The sequence below is a fragment of the Urocitellus parryii genome, chromosome 13 (genome assembly GCF_045843805.1).
Source record: "Urocitellus parryii isolate mUroPar1 chromosome 13, mUroPar1.hap1, whole genome shotgun sequence".
NCBI classification, from domain to species: domain Eukaryota; kingdom Metazoa; phylum Chordata; class Mammalia; order Rodentia; family Sciuridae; genus Urocitellus; species Urocitellus parryii.
Window position 1 is genome coordinate 28,302,307 of NC_135543.1, and position 16,312 is coordinate 28,318,618.

The 16,312-nt window shown below is 42.2% G+C and overlaps 1 protein-coding gene across 3 annotated transcripts in view; it reads right to left on the reverse strand.

Moving 5' to 3' along the window:
- Setbp1 (SET binding protein 1) overlaps positions 1–16,312 on the reverse strand; it is a 355,108-nt gene that overhangs the window by 205,297 nt on the left and 133,499 nt on the right. The gene's annotated exons all lie outside the window — the stretch shown is intronic.

Genomic DNA, 16,312 nt, shown 5'->3' on the forward strand with positions numbered 1-16,312 from the left:
TTCGCAATCAGTACGATCACAATGCTGAGCATTTGCCAGCAAATCATTTATCTCCAATGGTAGGACAAAGGCCAGCCTCTTCCAGGAAGCCTGCTTGACACTTTTTTGGCTAGAAGGAAGCACTCATGCTCTGTGCTCAGATCACACTTTCTATATCCCTCCTACAGTCAGTGTCAGCAAAGGAAGGTGAGGGGGGCGCATATCAAAGACTGCCTGGGCCATACAGAGACCCACATCCTTGGTTCTTGTGTGGTGACCGGCCAGCACTGCTGGCTTCCAAGACATCAAAGTCCTCAGCCTGTGGAGTAGAGCCTGTCCTGCCCTCTGGCAATGCTTCATGGGGACTGGAAAGTGCAAACAACTCAAAAAATTAACATGGAAATATTCTTAAAGAATACATGGAAATGGATGCTGAGAAAATCATGGCCACAAACAGTTGCAAAACAAATAGGGATGTAAGTGATAGTACCTAACCATGGCAGTGACTCAAACAGGAAGTCAGTTTTCATTCTTATCTGTTTCCCCTTTGATTTTCTTCATTTTTTTCCCCAGAATGCCATACCTGTCCTCACTTCGGTTCTGTCTAGCATCCACTGTCTGTCATATGCCACTAAGAACAGATTGCAAAAAAGCCAGACTGGGGCAGGAGCTGAAAGAATAGAGGGCAGACGGCTGTCACCTCCTGCCCTTGTCCTTTGGTACACTCTTCATTCCAGGTTTGTTTGTTTTTTTTCCTCATCCACCAAGTAGTCAATTACATGTCTATGTTCACCTTGAACTTGCCAGACTAATATTGAGAAGCAACAAAAACTATTAAAAGGAAATAATTTGAAATAGCAGGTATGGTTGTCAAGAGTCTTCCAAGCATTGTTCGAGACCAGGAAAGAGAAGGAACCAACAGTGGAGGGGAAGGGGAAGGTGAAGCACTGGACTTGGCAGCTCTGAGTTCTAGCACTTAAGTCTGGTTAGGCCAGAGGGCACTGCCAGCTCTTCTTTCCCATGATTTTAACAGTCTGATACCCTTCCTTGGACCAAAAATGTTGAAACGTGCTAGACAGAATGGAACTGAGTAAAAAGTAGAGCGTTCTTTAAAAAATGAAGGAGAGCATAAAGGGAAAAGATAAATGAGCCAGGTGCAATGGGGCATGCCACCCAGTGGCTCAGGAGGCTAAGGCAGGAGGATCATGAGTTCAAAGCCAGCCTTGGCAACTTAGGGAGGCCCTAAGCAATCTAGCAAGACCCTGTATCAAAATAAAAAAATTTAAAAAGGGCTGGAGATGTGGCTCAATGGTTAAGTGACTCTGGTTTCAATCCCTGGTGTCAAAAAAAAAAAAAAAAGAAAAAAAAAAACAAAGAGAGAGAGAGAGATAAGAATGAAAATTGATTGTAGAGGTTTTAGAAAGAATTGATATGTAATTCAGTGTTTGTGGAAAATTTTCTGATGTGTTCACTGAATTGGAAACATGTAAAGTATGTAAACCTCATTTAAAATTTAAAGAAAAAGCGTATGAAAACTAAGGAAATGAAGTCTGTGAATATGTTCTAAAAGGACAAGGTACTGTTCAAATGGAAAGGACTGTTGTCCACGGCCAAACACCTCACATGATCGCAGGTTGGGTTAAAAGGCTATGGGGGCTCCCTGGCTGCCCAGATCCAAGAAGCCTCCCAGACTAGAATGCCTTCCCACTAGAACAGGACCTGAGTTTTCATTGTTATGCTGGGACTTTTTGCTATCAGGATCTCTTTCAAAAATGCAAATACCTCTAGGAAGGCTGATACATGACATGCCAAATTATGGAGAACAGGGGGCCAAGTGGACACCAAGTTGTCCAGGAAGTCACCACTTTTCTCCAGTTTGGCAATGTGAACTCAACAAACAAACCTCTTGCTTGGGCACATGGGCACCTTCATATGGGACACTGGACAGCTGGACTGTGAGAGGTATTCAATGATATAGTTTGTGATGTAACTAATGAAAGGTTACCACGTAAAATATAGGACAGTTAAAATTGAATTTCAGATACACAAATCAAGTATTCATGGGAAAAAAATAAAAATAGCATTTGCGGGGGAAACCTCCTTTGGAGGGGTCTCCCGGGTCTCCCAGGGAGAGCTGCTGGAACACTGAGTGGCCTCTTCTCTCTCCATGGCCTGACTCCCTGTTGCTCCTCCCAACAAAGTGACCTTCATAAACACAACTGTCATTCCCTCCATTCCCTCTTTATACTCAGTGGCCTGTGCCGGCTGCTCTAGAAGCTCCCAGAAGGCCCATTTGATGCAGCTTCTCCTCTCCAACCTGTTTCCTGCACCTTCCGCCTCACACTTCATAAGATAGCCACACACTTGCCTCCCTCATCTGCTTAGAGAACTACTCCTTTTCCAAGAGCCTCAGACTGCACCCTCTCTGGGGGATTGTTCTGGGCTCCTCCCTCCCTCTTTTGACTTTAGTCCTCTGACTTCAGCGCTCTACTGTCTGCCAAGCAAGGTACCAGGCTCTGTTCTAGTTTGTGCATTCCCCTGTTGGGGAATGCAGACTCTCTACAACTCCTTGAGGACAAATAATTCTGTCTCAATTCATCTCTCAGTCTCTGGCACATGATGAATACACCAGTAATTATCAACTGATTGATTTTTATGTTTACTAGTTCTTGTTAACAAAAGACATCCAAAGAGGAATTGATTGGCCTTTACCTCCCATTTATGTGCCTCTTCTATGACTACTGGGGTCACTAGTCATCTCTGGGACTTCTACTCCTCTGCACCTTCTACTTCTCTGCACATATTCTTCCTGCTCTGGCAGACACTAAGCAAACTTTCCTTTGAACTCATAGCTCTGAGTTGGTATTTATCATTTTATCATCTCTACTGTCAGTTTAATTTGTACTCACTTAGCAATTAACCATATATTCCCACATGTCATCTCTTGACTTATTTACTGTATTGCTATTCCCATCAATGCATATCTCCAGATAGTTTCTCTATCAAGGTCTCATACTGTGTTCTTGCTGAGGCTAGAATCCAAGAAATGAGGCCCCAGACCTCTGGGTGCTTGTAAGGTAAAACTAGAGGTAACCCTCACTCAGTTCAGTTGACCAGTCCTTGGAAAACTACACACTTCTTCTCAACTTAACAATGGAGTTCCATAGACATCTCATAAGTTAAAAACATCATCAGGTGAAAATTCATATTACACACCCAGACTGCTGAGCTTATTTGTAGCTGTACCTGAAGAGTGCCAGTTGTGGCCCCTAGTGACCATGTTGCTGACTGGGAGCCACTGGGAGCCACTGGGAGCTACTGCCCAGCATCACTAGAGTATCCTAGTGCACAGCTAGTCTGGGGAAAAATTAAGATTAAAACTTTGAAGTCCAGTTTCTACTGAAGGTGTACAGCTTTTGCACCATAGCAACCAATGCAGAAAAATCATCAATTGAACTGTCCTAGGTCAGGGGCTGTCTGCAAGGAATTCACACCCATTACCTCACAGGAAATGAGAGTCTGATGCCTGCCCCAGGTTTCTGCTAATGCCTGGAGTCCAGTCCTGTTTTCTTATGTTTGGTTTTCTATTCTGATAGAAATCAGGATCATTGCTGTCCACAGTCCTTTCTCACTCTGCTCTCACCTACATCAAAATTTTCAGTCATTTTTTTATGCACAAAAATTTGTTTCCTTTCATGCCTTGCCTGGCAGGTCTCACCTATCACACCCAAAACAAAGTATTTGTTTAACAAAAGACCACACATTCTCTTGGAGGCAGAATCAAAGGCAAACCTGGTAATTCCTTTATCTTCTCCCCTTTCTAACTAAAATAACTATTACCTGAGTATGAGCTATGAGCCAGGGGATCCTGGGTAAAACGTGACCATTTCTGACCCAGTAAATGTACCTTTGCCGTCTGAGTTCTCCGGATCTAACGTGATTAGGCCATCTTTGCCCATCTGCACTGTGGGCAGAAACTGCTTCTAGCCCTCCCCTCGTGGGCACTGCTATCTAACTTGGCCATTGTTTCCTGACCTTTAAATACCCAGCCCTGTTTTTCTGCCACTCCTGCTCCAGTTTCCATTTCCACACGATGCAGGAAGGTCAAGGTGCCAAGGAAAAGGCCTGGGCTTTGGTACTCTTGCAGCACATCCGGGTATTCCTTACTCTCTACCAACCCTGTATCCCTCCTGGGGACTTTGCTCATTCTCCCAGCCCTCTGGCTACACTCTCACTATCCAGAACACTGGGGAAAATCCAAGTTCCAAGAGGTCCTCAGCAGCTTTCCTTTCTCCAGAAAGATGTTTCCAACCCAAACTCAACTTTTGCTTAACATCAAACCTGATAAAAGCAAAAATCCTCAAACTTGAGCATGTGGCAGAACTACTTGGGTGGTTGAGTGATTCAGCAGACCCAGGTAAAGAGAGAGTTTGCATTTCTCACAGTCTCCCAGGTGATGGAGATGACACTGGGCTTTTATCATGCCCAGCTTGTGGGCTCTTTGACATATCACCCAGTGTCCTGGTCCTTAAGCTGCTGTCCCTGTAACACATGATGGGCTTGGAGTGACACTGTACTTTAAGGCATGATCCCGGCCTGTTGCAGACATCCGTGCAATACAATTAAAAAACAAATATGAAATACTTCAGGGGCCAGTGAGGTGGTAAACTGGGACCTGGCTTTCAGAAGAGCATGTACTTTGTGTAACCCATCTAAAGCAGATAGTGGAGGAGTGGGGCCAGCAGGGCCCAGGGAATGAGAAGCTAGGAACAGGACTGTTAGCCAAGCCGCTGTAATCAGAATCCAGACACTGCATCACGTTTTCCTCAGAGAGGTAGGGCATGGGAAATGAGGCTGAGGAGAGGGACCCAAATGACACTGAGCTTGGGGACATCGTTTATACCTAGGAAATAACTATTGATAGCTAGTTCTGGCATGACTCCTTTGCATCCTGGGATTCTGAGGAAATGACCTCACCAAAGAAAAAGTGGAATAGAAATGTTCTGATGAGGGGTTTCTCAGAGAATGGTCAGAGAACCAGGGGAATTAGGATTCCCAGACCTATCAGGACTATAGGCTCAGAAGATTTGCATGAGCCCAAGTCTGGCCTAGAAATCTACATGTTCCTGCAAAAGTGGTCATGTTCACAGATGCTGACCAGAGCAAGAGTGGCATAGGTGCTGACCAGAGCAAGTGGCTTAGGTTTCTCCTGCGGTGGAGGCTTAGCCCTTTTCAATTCCTTGCTTTTAATCTATAAAGGATATCTAACCTCAACTGACTGGTCTATCTCTCCAGGACTCTCTGGGCCATGAACAAAGCTCACTTCTGTACCCTGTACCCCAAAGACCATGTGTTTTCTCAATCCAGGGGAAGCACGTTTTTTCCCCTCATCCTAACCATTTTCCAAATCAATCTATTGAATAATCAACAAATATCTTATTGAATATAAGTTCTGCATTTTCTATCTATGCAGGGAAATTAAAAATTTTTCTTTTTTAAAAAAAAAGAGCCAAAATTCCAGACAACAAGAATGAAAATATAGTAGTAGGATCCACATAACTCACACTAACACAGCCATGGGCACCCTGAGGCAGAATGCAGGGCTGGTGAATGAAAAGGTGAGAAGGTGTATGTGAGGGGTGAGATAGTTCTAGTATAATGAATATCACAAACTCCTGAAATTTATTTATTTTCATTCAGAAGATCTATATACCTTTTGTAACCCAAAACCAATGATCACAATAACCTCCATTTATGGAATACTTAAAATGGGCCAGACATGGTACAAAAGAGTCTACCTTACATATACATTTCCCTTAATTCTCTCCATAAGCTGATGAGGTCGGTACAATTATTTTCAAGTTATAAATAAGGATTCTGAACCTTTGGGCTATTAAGTCACATGGCTCAAGCTGCACAGCTCGAAAGACATGGGTTCAGAATAGACTCAGTTTTATCTGGTTCCAATAATAAAGTATACTGAGTGTTAGTCTTTTAGTCTTGTGTGTGACAATCATGAATAATCTATAAATAATATAGTTAAGTATCAAAACTGGTCAAGATAACTCAAAGGCATAAAGGTACCCAAAGGGAGAAACAATTAGAGAAGTTTGCAAGCATTAGGAATACATGTCAAAGAAGAGAGGGACCTGGGGAGAGAAATTCTGTAACTTACTCAAGTAAGTACCTCTTGATCACATGTAGGAAAGAAGTGGGAAAGCTCTGGGAATGCTTAGAAAGAAGGTGATGTCTAAAATGGTCCAGGAAAATGAGTCAAATTGAGTTCGAGCTCCACTCTCCACTTTTCCTCATGGGGAAGAAGGCCAAGCGAAGAACAATTCTCTGCTGGCAATGCTCACACACAGGCCTCTAATGGACTTAGAGAGTGTTCTTCTTCTTCCTCTTATTAATATTTTGTTGTTTTGTTTGTCTTTTGTTGTTGTTGTTGTTGTTGTTTATTTCTTTTAGGAGATTGGGGAATAAAAACAAGAATGAAAAGACAGTTCTATCCCCAGGCCTCACCAAATGAGCATTCTGGAAAGTCATTGAGCAGAAAATTGAATTTAAGTTTCTCCAAATGATACATATTCCCCATCCTCCCCATGCTCTCTATAAGGAAGTCAGAAACCTAGAAAACATTTCAAACTGGAGAAAACACAATGTAGTGTTTTGTGAGTCCAGGCTGATGGGATCAATTCAAATTCCCAAAGTATAAGGCTGTTCTCCTGCCCTCCTCCCTATAAGTAGACATTAACCTTCAGTCTTCTTGCAATGGTTACGTCTTAAAACTTGTATATTGTTTTCCTGTGTTCAGTGTTTACAGAAGATGAGAACAAAATTATATTCTGACCAAGGAAGCACAATAATATCCCTCATAACTCTGCTCTCCAAGGGCTGCCCCAACCAGTGTCCATCTAATCAAGTCCCCCAAATTTGCACTGCGCAAGATAATCAGCAAAAACACCCTTTACACAGGCAAAAAGAGATGGGCAACTCTCTGGTGTGTCTGGAGAAGCTCCAAACATCTCCCTTACACATCTTTTCTTTTTCTGAAATTCTCCCCTTAGAGATGCTTCTGGTTTTATAATAAAAGACCTATTAAATTACAATTGGCAAGACCCCTCTTTAGATCATCTCGGTTTGTCCACAAATTTTATAGCTGGGTAAAATACTAACTACATTAAGTTGCTGCCTTGTATAAGAATTTCCTTTTAAAATTGTAGCAGCACTTCCCCAACTCAATATGTTCTATATACCACCAGTTCTTTCTCACTCTGGGTCTTAATAAGTGTTCCGTGGTCATATCAGTTTGGGAAATATGACTATTATATCATCTCCCCTCTTTCCATTTTGTAAATTTGCAATGCAGACTTTAGTATTGTATTGTACTGTATTAAAGAATCCAGGAAGTTCTACCATGAGGAATCCAACTGTTTCCCCTCCCCCCAAAATATATTTAGCAACTTAATTATTTTTAACAATACAATTCCTACTAACATGCAGAGGACTGAGTGCCCCCATGTAAGTCACTTGGAAAATGCTGCATCATATTATAGTTATTCTCTCCATCCGGAGGAAAATCTTTCATGATTAATATTTTATACTAATTCACATTACTTAGAACTTGCCAAGTGTCAATTTCCACTTGACAGGAAAGGGTAAGCAGTAGCAAAGAACGGGAATGTGTTCTATGAGACATGCAAAACGAACTTGGACAACAATTTGGCCTTGAGCATGGCCAAATTTTACAGGCGTGACTATGTCAGGTCAAAGGGATTAAAGACAAGGACTCAACCAATGAACCATGTTGCTTCTCTGTTATAGAAATTTTCCTGGTCTGACCTTTAGAAACTCCATCTGCCCCATGAGTATGACTTTCTACTACATGGCTACTTATTATTACGACACTCTTTTCCCACACTTTTTTGGTACTGTCTAAGCACAAACAGGAGGGCAGCTACACAGTAGATGTCTAATGATGACTTGAGACTAAAAACAGGCATGTTGCCAAGACAGAAATCTGACCATCTTTCTGCAGAATGGAAACTAGGATGTGACTTGATCTAGGATTTCACTTTACCAATTTTTTACTCTTCCTAAGTGTTTTTTTTCCTTTGTGTGTTCAAATATTTTCAATTGACTTAACAAGTTAAAAAACTAAACAAAGTCTAGACCCAATTTCATCTGCAGAATTCTATCTGATCAATAAAATTAAAATTGACCAAAGTGGGGGATCATTAACAGGTACCAAAGCAACAGAGAAAATTAATAACATGCACAGGACATGATGTGCCTACAATCCTGAAGACCCAGAAGGTAAACTGGGAAACCAAATTTGTGATAACTTCTTAAAGTCCTATTCAAAGCTTCAACAATACCAAATGAATCCAACCAAATCTTGTACTGGAAACAATTCCTCTTTACTCCTTAAGTGAGTAGCCTACCATTAAATAGAGATCAGCCTTCAAAGAGGAGGAGTTAGGAAAGACATTTCCACTACTTTTCATTCTTTTTCACTTATCTGGTAAATGTAAATAGGAAAAGGATCTCACCTTGGTTAGTTTGGGCTTCCATAACAAGAAAATATAGAGTTAATAGCTTAAAAAACAGACATTTGTTTTCTCATAATTCTAAATAAAGGCTAGAAAGTCCAAAATAAACCTATACAGGTTAAGTACTCCTAATCTAAAAATCTCAAATCTGGAACAGTCCAAAATCTGAAATTTTTTGAGCACCAACATGGTGTCATAGTGGAAAGTTCCATACCTGAACTCATATGACCAGTTGTAGTCAACACGCCAGCACACTAAAAATATTGCATAAAATTAACTTCAGGCTATGTGAATAAGTTGAGAATTAAACATAAATGAATTCTATGGTCAGACTTGGATCTCATCCCTGGTATAACTCATTATGCATATGCAAATATTCCCAAATCAGAAAAAAAAAATCTGAAAACCAAAACACTTTTGCTGCCAGGCACTTCAGAAAAAAAATGAATACTTAACCCCACAGGAGGATTCATTTCCAGATGTGGACTCTTTCCCTGGCTTATAGACAGCCAAATTCTCTTTAAGTCTTCACATGGCAGAGAACAAGTGAGCTCGGTGGTGTATCTTCTTATGAAGGCACCATATAAGATTAGGACACACCCTATGACCTCAAATGCAATCACATTGGGGGTTAGAGCTGAAATATATGAATTTAGGGTAGTGCATAGCTGAGCTCAAGATGCAAAGCACAAGTCAATCACAGTATCTTTCCATTCCTTTCCCCCTCTGCTTCTTCTATACACTCCCTTTCTGTGCAACACTTCACATTATATAGAATAGGAAAGATGGCCAATACTCAAGAAATAATCTTCAAAATTATGTAAAACAAATTAGAATGGGTCAAAAATATCTCAATTCCCCCAGCTGCTCCCACAATTGCCATACTCAAGGATGCACCCAATGCACTGCTGGTATCTGAATATTCATCAACAATAATGAATGATGTCTGATGGTCCAAGAACCCCTGTGAAATTTGACAAGTCAGGACATGCATCAGTTCTTAGATCCTGAGCTCCATTGTTCTCACTGCCTTGTGACAAGGCCATGGGTAACCTGCTCTACCACATTTCAGCATAGGAACTTCCTATCTGAGACCCCTTGGGCTCTGTTGGGAAAATTCAACTACATAAATGAAACACCACTGTGCTGGTCTCTCCTTTGCTTTTATAAATGAGTGACTAGGAGACAACAAGGGGATATTTGAGTCATAGTTTGAACAACACAATATTAAGTTCATGGTCTTGGGAGAAGAACCCTTTGAGTGACTTATTGTTACTTGGAAGTGTAATGAGTTTTAGTTTGTGTTTTGAAATGTTAGCCTCTTAATCTCTCATGCTTTGGGTAGGAAAATGCTCTTCCTTCTTCATTTCAGATAATTAATGAAAGATCCTGAGCATGGCTAGGATTGATTCATCATTTATTTTTCTTTCTTTTCTTTTCTCCATTTCCCATCTGCAGAACTACAGAGAAAGTATGTGCACCCATGGAGGAGTTAGTTGGAAGTTTAGATGATGAAGAACCTTGGCACACAGAGAGTACACAATGGTAAACTCAAGGGGGTGCCATTCTCATGGACCACATGCTGACTAAAATGCTTGGTTCCCCATGGGGTCTATGAATAAGTTACTCTTTGTGTTGTGAACTTACTTGCCCAGACAGGAAAAGGTATGTCAACTTCTGCTGAAACTCCTGGCCACCTATGGTTTGATTGGCATGCTAAGGCCTAATATACCTGTATCTTCCCAAAACCTACCACAGGATTGAATCACATTTGATAGTTAAGATATATATTTTGCAACAAAAAATATAAAAAATAAAAATAAATGAGCTAGTGTGGATGCTCCCTGGCTACTAGACACTCATCAGCTAATCTATTCCAAAGTTTGGTCTAACAAGAATACACTAGCATCTCTCTACCAGCAGTCTCATGTGGAAGAGAATGTAATTAGAATTTAGTTGCTCCACGATCACATGATTTTGTTTTGCTTTTCTCATTTGGGAAGTTTATTAGATGGTTTATTAATAAGAAGATTCTTGATTTCCTACTATAGAATCCAGGAGAGCTTTTAGTTTACTTTTTATTTTTTACGTTTTTATAAGTCCTTCCTCTTTACCAAAGAAAAAGACATAAGTCACCAGGTAGAACATGACACCATCATCAGCAAGGCCAGGTCATGTTATCCCTCTGGCTGCAACATGAACTTCAGGTCCTCAGTGAGCATCTCTGGGGCCAGTGGAGTGGGGGAGAGAAGCTCCCTGGTAGTTTTCTCAGCCTGCACTGGATATAAAGAAGAAAGCTCAAGAAACTGCAGTTCCTCTCTGTGGCTCTTTTGTGGGCCCAAAGCAGCTATTAGGGAGCCTTGGTGTTCCTGGATTATGTGCTAAACAAACCAGTGTTTGAACCACAGAAGGGCCAGGCTGGGGCTGGGCTGGTCTGCAGGGGCCTCCTTTGTTTGGGGGTTGGAATGATTCCTTGGTTCCTTTTCACTCCTCCTCCCACCCCCAGCTCTCTCCCCTCTCCCAATTCATTCTTTAAGAATGGATCCTGCTGCCTCTTTAACTCAGCATGTGTCTGGGCAGATGTCCAAGAACGCTCCCTTCAACAAGGACAACAACAGGAACAGGGGAAAAAAAAAAATCCTCCACTTGAATGCTGTCCTCCCTGCTCTTGCCTGCTCTCCCTTCTCTCCCCTGGCTTTTAACAGCTCATGATTGATAATGTCCTCCCCTCTCTCACCCTGGGACTCCACATGCCTTTCTATTGAACAACACCTCCTCTGTGAGGCAACCTGGGAGCCCAGCCACTGGGCCCTGGGACCCCCTTGGGGTCTTTTGAGAGAGAAAAAAAAGAAAGGCCAAAAAGAGGCCCTTGATGGGGGCAGGGCCAACAGGTACAAAGGGGCCAGAGAGCTGAATGCAATGGGCCTTTGTGTGGGGGCCAGGCACTGTCAGTGCTGGGAGAGGCAGGAGAGGCCAGGAAGGGGTGAGGGGTTGAGAGGTCTTCCCATACCTCCTTGCCACCCTTTTCTTTGCCCTAGTGAGAAAGACAACCACAGTGAGACCCCAGAGGACCAAGAATATTCTAAACCAAGGGAAATCATTATCCCAGAACTTTGCTTTTGAACTCATTGGCTTCCCTTGACTTTCCTGAGAGAAGATATCACATTTTCAACCAAGCTTGGTTACCACAAGAATCAACTCACAAATCTTGAGCACCCATGAAGATGCAGGTAACTAGGGGTGGGAGGTAGAAAGATTAATTTCATTACTGTGGATCACAGGGCCAGGCTAGTATATGGCAGTGTTGTGACATGAACTCAGGCCTTGTAATACCAAGGACCACCCTTTTTCTGCTCTACTGTGCTGCTTCAGTACACTTTGACAAATGAAAGAATGACTGAATGAAGAGCTCCCTGCAAAAGCAAGGATATTATTTCTATTATTATTTGTACCAGCCACTAAAATTCATATCAAAAAAATCTGCATCATCCAGGAAATTATTTTTCTCCTTTCTCGTCATGATTATCATGGGATAAGTGGGTCAGCTGAGGATTGTTCCAATGTGAATGAATCATATTATCTCACTGTATTTCAGAAAGGTTTTCTTGGATTTCCAATTTAACCTTATATCTTCTACATTTTAAAAGGGTCAGTCTGAAAGCCCTCTGCCTGCTTCGTGTTTAAGTCTTTTGTAAAACTGTATTGCAAATATTGTTACTACATAAGAGTTCTTTTTTTTTAAAGATACGTTCAGAAAAAAATCTGTGGCTTTTATGAGATAAAATGAAATTCTGATAACTTCAGATCAATCTGTGACTTCTACTAGGTAAAAAAAAAAAAAAAAAAAGTCATAGAAAATCATTTCCTTTTCTTCCTTACTTCTAAACTTAAAGCTAAAATTGATCCCAGTGTAAATGACCAGTCCTGATGGGGCCAGGTCGTTCCCATCCTTTTAGATGATGTCGGTCTTGCTTTGCCCCTAATTGGTTGAATTTTGTATTATGCTTGCACACCTGTGAAATTCCTTTGGATACAGGTAAGATATATCTCCTTGACAAATTCAAAACTTGCACATGTGTCTACCCCAGCCTGGGACCATGACCTGAAATACCTCCGCCCCGGGATAAAACAGTGCAAGACAGAGCAAGCTCTTGTGTGGAAGAGGGAAATCTAGCACTATCTGACGACTCAACATTGTCCTGGGAATCTGTCTCCTCTCCTGGGAGAAGAGCTGGGAAGCTGCTGACCCAGGGCCTGTGGGAGGGGACCAACACCCTCTCTGAGTGCTTATCTTCTTGCAATGGATCTCCTTCTGTTACCCACTTGCTATGGTGATCCACTTCTTTCTTGACCTGCTTTCCTAGCCCCCTCTTTCCTTTGCATTGCTCTCTCTTCTTTCTTCTCCTGCTTTTCTTCCCAACCCTTTTTTTGTTTCAAATTGTTCCAAAGGGGCAATACCCTAGAGAAAAGAGAAAGGAAGAGGAGACGGCCAAAAAAAAGTTATACCTTGTCATTTGGATCACTATTCTGCTAGTGCTAAATATCCAGTGGGTGTCATAGAATAAAAGGTTAAGAGAACATTCATTGAAATGTTAGACCCTCAGCAAAACAGAAGAGCAATCAAGAATCCATCCACCGAGGTATCCACGGGGCACCTGCTGGATGAGGTTCTTAACTAATGAGGATAATATTAATGTTAAAAACAAACTTCAATGGAGACTCTTACTTCAGAGAGGGCAGAGTCAGAAAACATGCCATATTAAAGAATCATACAAGTGAATTACTAAGAACCCTCCTGCAATGTATGTGCAGCAAATGACAGGCATCAGGACACAGCACCATGCTCTTCAGGTGCACCATGCTCTAGAAGCAGGATGTACTGCGGGTAGGTCCAAGAAGGTACACTTGAGTCAGGTTTTGCAGGATGGATAAAACAGCACAGGAGGCAGAAGAGAGCTGGGCCTTAAGGTCAATGTTCTCACCACCCTCCAAACTCAGGTTTATCTCTCAAGTCACTGCAGTCGGTCATAAGATCCAGGCAGGGGTGGTACCTAAGTGCAGTTTGGGTAAGCATGAGTAATCCTTCTTGTCGGGACACTGAGGAGGCACCCTCTTAGCCACATGGGACTACTGCCATGTTGCTATTAAGCCAAGGTGCTCATATGCCTGCCATATTTTCTCTGAAATTCAACTCATTTCATAGCTAGATGTTTTCCTCCTCATTGCTCACTTCAAGAACATAACCCAATGAAGCAGAACTCAGGGGTGGGGAGAGGAATTAAATTACTTCTCATTATTGAGAATCAAAGGATTGGGTCTCCAAGATCTGTCTGCTTCTCATATTTACGCTGTCCTCCTTTCTCCAGATGCGGTGTTTGGGTACCTTAGCTAACAAAGATTATTCCCATTACCCTCTTGCATAAATGCCCCTGGTCTCAAAGCAAAGGGCTTATCCTGCAACAAGGTATGTAATTCTGCAATCTGAGCATGACTCTGGTGTTGCTGTATGTTTTAGGATTCTTTCTTCTCAATACTGGAAACTTAAATCCCCAATTCATGGCCCTGGGTGAATGTCAGTCCCTATCACAGAGAAAATCTTTGAGCACCAAATGATAGAGCTAGACATAAAAAATAAATGACATCTATGTCCTGCTGAATGAAAGGTGTGGTTCTCACTTATTTGCCTTCTTAAAATATAACTGTTTATTGCCAGAGCAGGGAGAGAGAAGCTATAATTGGGTTTTGTGTTTGGGAGGTATTTTCCTTCAGATGGATTGGAAGTATTCTTTTTTTCATTAATATCACCTCTAAAAAACCAACTCGGTGATATCTATTTCTTTTAGCCTGTTAAATGCTAACAACTTTCCAGCAACCAATATCCACTCTATGATTTAGACTCTGCTTGATATTTTGTGTAGGCAGTAAACTATTCTAATGAATAACTCATGAGGAACTAAGCAAAGGTAAATTTTCTTTTATTTTTAGACCCAAACTGGAAACAATTTCAGGTGACAACTTTTGACTGCATGCTGATGTGGACTCGTGTGGAGAAGGTTGGCCGTCTCTTCATCAGAGTCCTGAATTTATAAGAGTGGACTGGTCTTTGCCATGGGCTAGCTGTGAAGACTTTAGCTTCTCCGTGCTGCTATGACAGGGGGCAAGGTTGAGTTCAGTTCTTTATCATAAATCAAAATCCCTACAGGCCAGGAGAGGTGGTGCACACCTGTCATCCCAGCTGCAGGGAGGATCACGAGTTCAAAGCCAGACTCAGCAACATAGCGAGGCCCTAAGCAACTTCATGAGATTCTGTCTCTAAATAGAGTATTAAAAAAGGTGGGGATGTGGCTAAGTGGTTAAGTGCCCCTGGGTTCAATCCCCAGTACCAAAAAAGGAAGAAAAAAAAAGATACTTATGGTATCTTTAGTGGAGGCAGCTGGAAAGCATTGCTGATTTGAGAGTGAAATTAGCAAAACAGGTGCCAAGAGTTGCCTTCCAGCTTCCCAACCTAATCGCCTGCATGCTAAGCCCAGGACAGGTGGGGAATTCTAAAGGGAATTTTTGAATACCTAAAGAATAGAAACATTTTTACTCTGTGACATTTTACTCTCAAACTTCTTTGTTCGTCAATGGTTAAATGCCAATTATCAATAATTTTTCTTTTAAATTGATGAATATTTGTATTCAAGTCACGGAGAGACACTTTACAAGATGGAGGGAAATAAGATATGAATACTCTCAGAGAGTTATAGTTTCCCAAATACCTCCTAGATCGCCTGGTGATGAAGGAGTCAGGGGAGGATGGCGCTGAGCTTAGGAACTCTTGTCTCATAGGGAGGCTGCTTGGCCCAACTGAAGGGCCACAAACGGAGAAAGCAAACTCCTCCTCAGATCCATCTTGCAACTCATGCTCCAGAACGAGCTATTCCATTTCATAGAGCATAAGTCACTGCTGCACTAATAAATGCAGTCACTCGATCAACAAATAATGATTGAACACTGAGGACCAAATCAAAATAACAAAGGATGAGCCAAGTGGGGCCTGAATGGCTTGAGACATCATTTGGATGAGGGTTCCCAAGATCCAGTCCTCTCTGCCTTTCTGCATTCACAGAGCCACAGCAAAAGGGGTTGTGCAGCCACAGAAGTGGGGTGCTGCTAAGGCAGGCATTCCCAGATGTGGAGAGCCCATATGTCCCCAGACATACCAAAGGGTCCTTGCTGACCAGCTCTGATTCTGAGAGTATTCACTAAACACTCAGCTGAAAGTTGTTTCCTTTTCACTTCCACCCAGGATTCTTTTCTGCACACAGTCCCGACAGATTTTGAAAACCAGCCTCATCTGATGCATGCGAGTCCTTCTTTTATACTCAGCCATGTGCCAGCAATGGGAGGACAGGCCAGGGGAGAGGGACCAGAGCCCCTGAGAAACCAGTGGGAGAAGAAGGACAGGTAGGGAGAGAGGAAAAGTGAGGATGAAGCAGTGCTCCCCAGAAGGAAGTCTACAGAGGCTTGGGACCAGCCACAGGAGAGGGAACAACTTTTCTGCCCAGAGGAGGGAGTGCCTTTGGAGCTTGGAAAATCTCTGGACAAGCCAATTTTGAAAGATCATTGTGAGCAAAAGTAGCGCGCCCCCCCCCCCATGCCAAGAATGCATGGAGACACAGAAAGACAAAAAAATGAGTGAGAAAATTCAGGTGACTGATGTCACTGTAACATCAGACACAAAGGAGAAAGAGGACAGTCAACACCGAAAGAGCCTGGGTTCTGCCCTCCAGAATTGG